Genomic DNA, 9,081 nt, shown 5'->3' on the forward strand with positions numbered 1-9,081 from the left:
TCTGCCCCCAGGGACGTGGGGATATTGTCCAAACCTGACCTCGGTGCTCCGTGGCCAGCAAACAACGGGCGCACAGAGTTTGTGGATGGAGACGAAGAGGCCCAGAGGGCTGTGGGATGCTCACGCCTCCACAACTGCAGGCGCGCCTGGGGTGCGCGGCCGAGGGGTCTTCTGGGGAAGTACAGGATGTCGGCGGTGTCCACGGGGATCTGGTGGGAGCTGCCAGCCGGCACGCTGGTGCCGGTCCTCGGGTCTCCTTACAAAGCTCCTGGAACAGAGGGTTCTCAGGAGAGACGACTGAGGGGCCAGGGGAGGCCTCAGGGAGGAGGAAACGCGTTCAGTGGGAGGTCATGCCTCGCCCAAGCACTAGCGTGTCCCCCTTAACTCCTGTCCATCTTTCCGTACGCACGCTGCTTTTGGTGGCAGCGAGGGCTGAGATGCAGACCTCGCCGTGGCCTTCCGTGGCCACACTCCGTGATCCCCTGCGTGAGCCGTCACTCGGTGTACCCCAGCATCTGCCCACAGAGCCGAGCGCAGACAACTCCAGACGGGACGCGGCCTGCCGGTGCAGCCCAGCCAGCCTGGCCCTGCCCGGTTCCACGGCCCGGAGCACCCGCAGGGCCCACTCGCATCCTTCCGGGCGCGTCAGCGGACGGAGCACAGCTGGCTGCCCAGCTCTGTGCCGCTCCCGCTTCCTTCCACACAATCGCGTCAAGAAGCGAGAGATGAAAACCCCGAAGCGGGTGACCAGACAGCCGGTTCCCGCAGCACAGAGCTGGGGCGGAGTGGCCTCCTCAGCGCCTCCTGCCCACGGATCCGGGCCGGGCCATTACAACCCGCGCTCAAATGCCCTTCGAAGGCCTTCGCAGCTCCACGCGTCGGTGGGAACACACCGGCCGCCTCCCTGCCCGACGGCTCTGAACTGGGAGAAAAACACCGGCACTGCCGGAAGCGGCTGGAGTCTGTGGGCGCCGGACGCTCCCGCACTCCGTTGTGCAGACCCCCATGTATGCTGGGGACCTTGGGGGCCGTGGCCCCTGGCTTCACTCGCCGCGCCAGGCCTGTGCTGTGGGAGCAGCGCCCTCCTCCAGCTGGTCTGCAGCCCGAATGACCCAGGGAGGCTCCTGCCATGAACCCAGTTGTACCCCCAGATTCCTACGTTGAAGCGCCAACCCCGGTGTGGTGTGCTTGAAGGTGGGGCCGTCGGCAGGTGATCAGGTCAGATGAGGTCATGAGGGTGGGCCCCCACGAAGGCGTTTGTGCCCCGGTAAGATCGGACAGCAGAGCTCCCCGCACCACCAGGTAAGAACACAGCGAGGAGGGGGCCGTGTGCAGGCCAGGAAGTGGGTCCTCGCCAGAACCCAGCCCTGCCGGCACCCCGGTCTCAGACTTCCAGCCTCCAGGGCTGCGAGAAACCCGTGTGCTGCGTAGGCTGCCCAGCCCACGGGGTTGTGTGACGGGGCCGAGCACAAGGACAGATTCTGTCACTTGAAGGCTTAGCGGCTATTCTCAACCATCTTCAGTACATGTGTTTTATTTGTATTTATTTTTTATTTTTAAAAAATATTTTATTTATTTATTTGACAGAGAGAGAGAGATCACAAGTAGGCAGAGAGGCAGCAGAGAGAGAGGAGGAAGCAGGATCCCCGCTGAGCAGAGAGCCCGATGTGGGGCTCGATCCCAGGACCCTGGGATCATGACCTGAGCTGATGGCAGAGGCTTAACTCACTGAGCCCCCCAGGCGCCCCCATCTTTTGAATGAATGAATAAAAGAATGAATGTGTTTATTTATTTACTCACGTACGTACTCCGGAGAGCGAGCAGTGAGCAGGGCTGGGGCAGCAGGAGACGATCGCAAACAGACCCTGGGCAGACCCCGGGCTCAGCAGTGCTCCTGAGAGCAGAGGCAGGGGTGAGGCCCAAGGACCAGCAGACCCCACGCAGGCCTGTGTCACCGAGTACCAGGGTCTGGCCACAGGACACCAGGAGACCACCGTTGCCAACGGCCCTTGTTCGCGACCATGAACAAACAAGCACCAGGCGCCGAGCGCGGCCGGAGAGGCTGCACGGGACGGCAGCGCCGGGAGAGCAGTGGCCACGCAGCCAGGGCCGCTCGCGGAGGGTTTGCGGAGCACAGCTCTGGCCGCGAGCTCTGGCCAACGAAGGCGGCTTTCCTGACCCTCTGAAGTGCTCGCAAGTGACACAGGTGCTGGCCGCAGGGGCTGCGCTTCTGGGGGTCACGGGGGTCACAGGGCACAGGCTGGAGGACCCCGACCTAAGGAAGAGTGTACCGGGGCCCCAGGGGCAGGGAGAGAAGCTACCAGAGGAAAGTCTGTCCCCTCGGCTCAGGTCAGTCGAACAAGGGACTCACTCCAGCAAAGTGGCACGGGAGGGACAGAGGAGCACACAGAGGAGCTAAAACTGCAAATGGCAGAAAACGGAAAATCGAGTCCAGTGTCCCCCACCGTTGCCTCATAGTCAGGTGAGCTCCAAGGGCCCCAGCGGGCGGGCTCTGGGACAGTGCAGGGGGCTGGGGCGTCCCAGCAGCAAGGCCCTGCCAGGGGGTCCTGGTGCCCAGAAGCTGTGCAGCCCTGCCTGGTTCTGAGCCACTCACCCTCCAGGCCGTAAGCGTCCTTCCAACTGGGTCTCTGACCTGGGGATCCACACCAGCCAGCATCTCCTGCAGACCCGACCCAAACTGCAGGCCACACCACCCTCCTGTCCCGCCTCACACCGTCCCCCATGCTTGGCACTCCCCAGGGAAGCGCTCGGTGCAGGAACGCGGCCACTGCACCCATGGCGTCCTGCAGCCCAGCTCGCAAAGCAGCTGCACACCCCACTGTTCCACTGCGAGAGGAAAATGCCATCAGCAGATGCCCCGGGCAGCAACTCCTCTGGCTTCCCGAAACTCAGCTCAGCTCACTGTTGCAGGAGAGACGAGGTCTGGTCTGGGACCATGGAATCCTTCTCAAAAGACAGAAAAGGTTCCGTTTCATTTGTACACACAGAGCAAGCATGCCAGGGCTCAGGCCAGCCCGTGGGCGGTCCTCCAGAGAAGTCACCCCGAAGCAGAGACACCGGAAATGGAGAAGGGAATGGGGGCATCACGGGAAGCCGGATGGGCTCTCCCCACGTGACCCTGCTGTTGCGAAAGGCCCACGGAAGTTTCCCGCAGCTTGAAAGCTAACCATGGAAAGGTCTGATGGAGCAAGATGGGGCTGCCTCCAGGGGGGCATGGAGAAATGCCCTTGGCCAGAGTCGGCCCCTTTACAGCACACAGGACAAGAACCCGGGTTCCCAGCCCCCTCAGCCTGGCCTCGAGGTTCCAGGGCCAGCCAGGCACCAGACAGGTTCTGGAGGCCAACGGCACAGCCCTTACCCTGCAAAGCCAAGCTCCTGAAATGGCCCAGCAGCAGCCCCAGGAGAGGCCCTGCTGGCCAAGGTCCAGATGCTGCCACTCTTCCCGAGAACTGTGTGCGCACGTCCTCAAAGGTCCCTGCCTGGCTCCTGTAACACAGACAGCTCGCACCAGGAGCAGGACGTCAGACACGGCCTCTCCGGAGGCTGCAGGACAGTGAGAAATGAAGAAGCTAAAACTTGCATGTTCAGTCTAGAAGAAAAGAAGGGGGACAGTCCCCAAGGAGGAAAAACCTCAAGAGGCCTGAAGCTTCTCCAGGGAAGACGCCTGTCACGGGCTGTGTGCGTCCCCCCAAACTCACATGTGGAATCCCTGACCCCCGGGATGGCTGTAGTTGAGAGTGCAGCCTCTAAGAGAGTGATTATGGTTAAAAGATCCTAAGGGTGCGTCCCTGATCCCACAGGGTTAGCGTCCTTGTAAGAGGAGACACCCCAGAGCTCGCTCCCTCTCCCTCGGGCTGCAATCCATGAGCCAGGAAGTGGTTCTCCGCAGGACGCAAGTGGGCAGAGACCTGATGCGGGACTTCTAGCCCCCAGAGTGGGGAGAAACACATAAAACGCGCCTCCAGGACCAAGCTGCGGCTGCTCTTGCCAGCCTAGCACCGAGGAGAGCGGTTCTCTAGGACATCTACCACAGTCTTTTTTTTTTTTTTTTTAAGATTTACTTATTTATTTTAGAGAGAGTGAGAAAGCAGGGAGAGGGGCAGAGAGAGCGAGAGAGAGGTCCTCAAACAGATTCCATGCTGAGCGGGGAGCCCGACGTGGGGCTCGATCCCAGGATCCTGAGATCACAACCTGAGCTGCAATCAGGAGTCAGAAGCCCCCACCTACCACGGTCTTAATGTAAATGGTCACCTTCCCCCCAACTCCACAGATGAGAGTCGCGGGCTGGCAGCTGCTGATCTCTGAAGCCACCAGCAGGAGCCCCTCCCCATGGAGGCGCTGGGCACTGGGGGCTCACCTGGGGCACATCCATGGGGGAGACGGTGGACGGTGGGGCTGGGGTGGCTCTGGGGAAAGGCAGGTGCAGAGAAGCAGCTGATCTGGGGAGACAACGAGTGAGCGAGGCTGCAGTCCCGAGGCCCCACCTGACCCGAGCTGCACCTGCTCAGTGGACCGGGGGAGTCGGGAAACACGGGGCTCACAACTGCTTCTGCAGGGTCTGCTCCAGAGCAGAAGGCATGGCTGAGGGTGGGGAGGGGCCAGCATCACTGCAGAAAACAGGACAGCTGGGGCGACTGAGTTTTACCTTCCATACGCACGGGCCCAGACATTCTAGAGAGCAAGGCATGGTGGGGCACAAATGGCGGCTGAGAGCTGCCACTGAGGGCCGGAAGCCGGCAGCTCTACTTCGCCCATGGACCTGCAGAAGTGGGGGCTAAGAGCTCACTGAGGCAGCCTGGGTTCCTCTGCAGGACACGAGCCCAGACAGCCCATTCCCAGGGTACCTCATGCAGAGACGTCCTCCTGCACTTCCCCCACGGACGAGGACCTGCCGCAGCCTTCCCCCAGAACCATGGGCATCCTTCCTGGGGCTGGGCACTAAGCCACCCGTCCCCTGCACTGGGCGGCCGGGGTCTGCTCAGCTCCAGCTTCGCCCCCAGCTCTGCTCAGAGCCACCACGTCTCCTGCCACCAGGGGCTCCTGTGCCTTTCCCAGGCAGCACAGGGGCCCCGAGATCCAGGAGAGGCTGGTCCCCAAGATGCCCCGAGAAGAGACAAACCAGCGGGAGGAAGGTGCCTAGTTCCCCATCCGGGGAATGAAAGAACGAGACCTCATTCCAGATCACACACACCAACTGCGGCGCGAAGGGCCCCGTGCGGCAAAGGTCCACTGAGGTCAGCAACTGGGTGAAACGCATAAATTCCCTTAAAAGCACATCGTGAAACTGAGAAAAGAGAAAGAAACACTCTTCCCCTGGAGAAAAGAGCAGCCTCAGCTGGCTCACGAGGCAACTCCACCAAACCCTTAAGAAGGAGCAGCTCCCGCGTCCGAAACCCCCAAGAGACAGGCGGACGGACAGGCAGACGGACAGGCGGACGGACAGGCGGACGGACAGCCACCACCCGCTCGGCTCCTGGCGGCCTGCGAAGCCCGGACGCCAAAACCTGACAGACGTTATGGAAAAGTGCAGGACCGTCTCTCTCTTCAGCACACAGACATTATGTTCTTAAAGATTTATTTATGGGGCGCCTGGGTGGCTCAGTCGGTTAAGCATCTGCCTTCGGCTCAGGTCATGATCTCAGGGTCCTGGGATCAGTCCCCGCATCGGGCTCTCTGCTCAGCGGGAAGCCTGCTTCTCTCTCTCCCACTCCCCCCGCTTATTTATTTATTTGAGAGAAAGAGAAAGAGCAGGAGCAGGGCAGGGGCAGAGAGAGAGTCTCAAGCAGGCTCTCGGCTGAGCACGGAGCCTGGGGGGAGGAGGGGGTGCTCAATCCCACGACCCCAAGATCATGACCTGAGCCGAAATCTAGAGTCAGAGGCTTAAAGGATGGAGCCACCCAGGCACCCCGGACACACACATTCCTAACAAAACGTCAGGAAGCCCGATACGGCAACATGTACAGAGAACTCTAGGTCACGACCAAGAGGAATCATCCAACAATGCAAAGTCGGTTGGCCTCCGTGCGCTGGAGGCGGGGACTCGGGGCTGGAAGGGCGGGAGAATATCGGCCTGCTGGGGAACGACGCCCTCGTGAGCCTTGCCCGCGCAGTCACCGCCTGGAGACTGCAGGACCCTCTCCACTCGGGTCCTACAGTCTTGCCCCCTCCTCCCGGCAGCTACCCCTCTGAATGTTGTGATAATCATTCATTCAGTTTTTCCTTTTGACACTCACGGGTGTTTACGTCTGATTGTTAAATGTGTTCCTGAGTACGACCTTCGGCTGGAGATTTTCTTTATGTTTTCAGGAGCAAGGCATCAGCTTTATTCAAAATGGCTTCCCCAACTGTTCCTAAATCATTTGAAAAGGAGGCAACACAATCACCCACTTAGACAGGATGAGGAGGGACACCCAGGGGCCAGGTCAGTTAGGTGTCCGACTCCTGATTTTGGCTCAGGTCATGATCTCAGGGTCGCGAGATCGAGCCCCATGCCGGGGGCTCCATGCTAAGCCTGATTAAGATTCTCTCTCTCCCTCTGTCCCTGCCCCCCCTTAAAAACACAGAATGAATGAGAAAACCCAATCAAGTCATAGGATTACCTCAACAGAAGCAGAAAAGGCATTTGTTAAAATTCAGCATCCAATTCCAATGAAAACTCTTAACAAGGAACTCAGGAGAGCCTCCTCCACCAGACCTCCAGCCAGTCTCATGTTTAACAAATACTGAACACCATCCCTCTCAGATCCCGAATAAGGCAAGGCTGACCACTCCCGGCTTCCCCTCAGCTTCTCAAAGGTCCAAGCCAATGCGAGAGACGAAGAAAACTCCAGCCCTCAAGAGACAGAGAAGGAAGTGAAACTTACTATCCAAAGATGACATGACTGTTTCTAGGAAAATCCTAAGAAATCTTCACACAAACACTCGAGCTAATGAGTGAATTAAGTGAGGTCAAAGAACATAAAAATCCCTTACGTTGCTACTAGCAATGAATAGTGGGAAAGTGAAGTAGAATTTTAAAAGTAACAACCACAAAAAGTCAAACAGTTAGTGTGGTGGAAGGAATCCCTAGTTCCCTGCACAAAACTGAGGCCCATGGCACTTCCTGAACAACAGGAGCGTCTTGTGTCCGAAGGAGCCCTCTCCGGGCTTCTGCTAATGCAGTGACTGGAAAAGGCCCTTTGAACCACAGGACAGGGGCAACCAGAGGACTGGAACTTTTGGTCCCCCTGACCGCCTCCCCCCGGCCCCGCAGGAGGGGCGAGGGGCTGGATGGAGACTCCATCACCCAGGGCGCACAACCTCGTCATCACGCCCACATAACGACGCTCCACGAACAGCAGAAAGGAACAGGTTTGCAGAGCCTGCAGGCTGGTGACCTCCGGGACGGGAGCGGAGCGCTCAGAGCATCCGGGAGCTCCGGGCCTCTCTTCGTCCAGCTGTTCCTGGGTGGAAACCTTGTCTAGGAAACTGGTAATCTAGAAAGTGAAGTGTTTCCCTGCGTTCCGAGACGGAACTAACTGCCCCCGAGGAAGGGGTCCTGGCAGCCTGCGACCCGCATCCGCTCCGTCAGCAGCACAGGCGACTCCCACGGGCGACCTGCGTCTGAAGCCGGAGGAGGGCGGACGTGCGGAGCTGAGCCGTCCGCCCGGGACAGTGGGACCGGACGCTGCCTGGCGGCACAATTCCGTGAACCGCCTGCAGCTGTGGGAGGGAACCAGCGGCCGGCGCTGTGGAACGAGGGACGCACAAGCCTCTACGCCCAAAGGTACAAACGGCGAGAAGCAAACCTGACGGCTCACGTTAAGCGAGCGACAACCGTGTGCAGGTGTCACGCTCCTGCCGTCCCCGGGGCTCTAGAAACCAACGCCTCCGCGCGTGGACCCAAGGCAGGCACGTCCAGGCGGACTGTGCACCGGGTGCGAGAACGCGAAGGGCCTCAAAGGACCGACCTTGAAAACCGAAGCGGGAAGTGGTGCAGCTCGATCCGAGGCCGAGTCAAGTGCGGGTGGAGACGCGGGGCGGGGACGGAGGGCGCGCTGCACCGACAGGCAGGGTCCGCACGGTCAACCGTACCCGCGCAGCGCGGGGCACAGGCAAGGGCTGCTCCGAGGGTTCGGGACTCCGGAGCCGGCGGGGAGGCGGTAGCCCTTGCCGCGCCCCGGATCAGGTCAGGGCGGACCGCGGCGCACACGCGGAGGCCGAATCCGGAGACTCCCAGAGAGCAGAGAAGCGCGGGTCACCGCGGGGCCCGCGCAGGTTCCTTCCTGCGGCCTCAGGACGCTCAGATCACCAGGTTCGGCGTCATCAAACCCGAACCTCTCGCCCGCGCAGGGGAGTCCGGGAGAGGCCGCAGGCGGAGGGGCCCCGACGCGCACCTCCCAGAAGGACCCGCACGCGGAGCCCGACGTCCCGCACAGCGGCCGCGGAAAGGAAACGCTGAAACCGGGAAGAGCACGTGAGCGCCTCCCCGAGGGACCCCGGCCGGTCCGCAAGCACGACCGCGGCGGGAGGACGAAGCCGGCGCTTCCCGGGACCCGCGGCGGCGCCGACACCGCCGCGCAGCGGGAGCAGCCACGCCGGGGGACGGGTCAGCGACGCCGAACCCGAGCCCGTGCGCCAGGTGGGGCGCGCGGCAGGGGCGCGGCGGACGCGGGGAGGCGGGGTGGTTCCGGGGAACCCCTGCGGTGACGCGGCGCGCGGGGACACTCGCCCTCCCGGCGCGGCCGCGGGGGAGGCGCAGGGAGCGCGCTGTGGACACGCGCGTGCGTGGGACACTGAGGCCGCAGCGGGACGGAGTCCGGATCCCAGCGGGGCCGGGCAGGGACTGGCGGGGCGCCCGCTCGGAGGACCTTCCCGACCCGTCCAGCCGCCGCCCAGGGCCTCCACACATCGCCCCACAAGAAGTGCCACCGCCCAGGGGCGCGTCTCTGTGGTGCGGGCGGGAGGCCGGTGGGGCGCGGAGGGCGCGGACTCGGCCCCGGCCTCTCTCCCCGCGCCCGCCGCTGCCCTCCAGTCCCCTCCCCGGGTGTGCGGGGCGCTGCGCAGCCAGGAGCCTGGAAG

Source organism: Enhydra lutris, unplaced genomic scaffold (assembly GCF_002288905.1).
Source record: "Enhydra lutris kenyoni isolate GAN:26980312 unplaced genomic scaffold, ASM228890v2 scaffoldscaffold14, whole genome shotgun sequence".
In the NCBI taxonomy this organism is placed as follows: domain Eukaryota; kingdom Metazoa; phylum Chordata; class Mammalia; order Carnivora; family Mustelidae; genus Enhydra; species Enhydra lutris.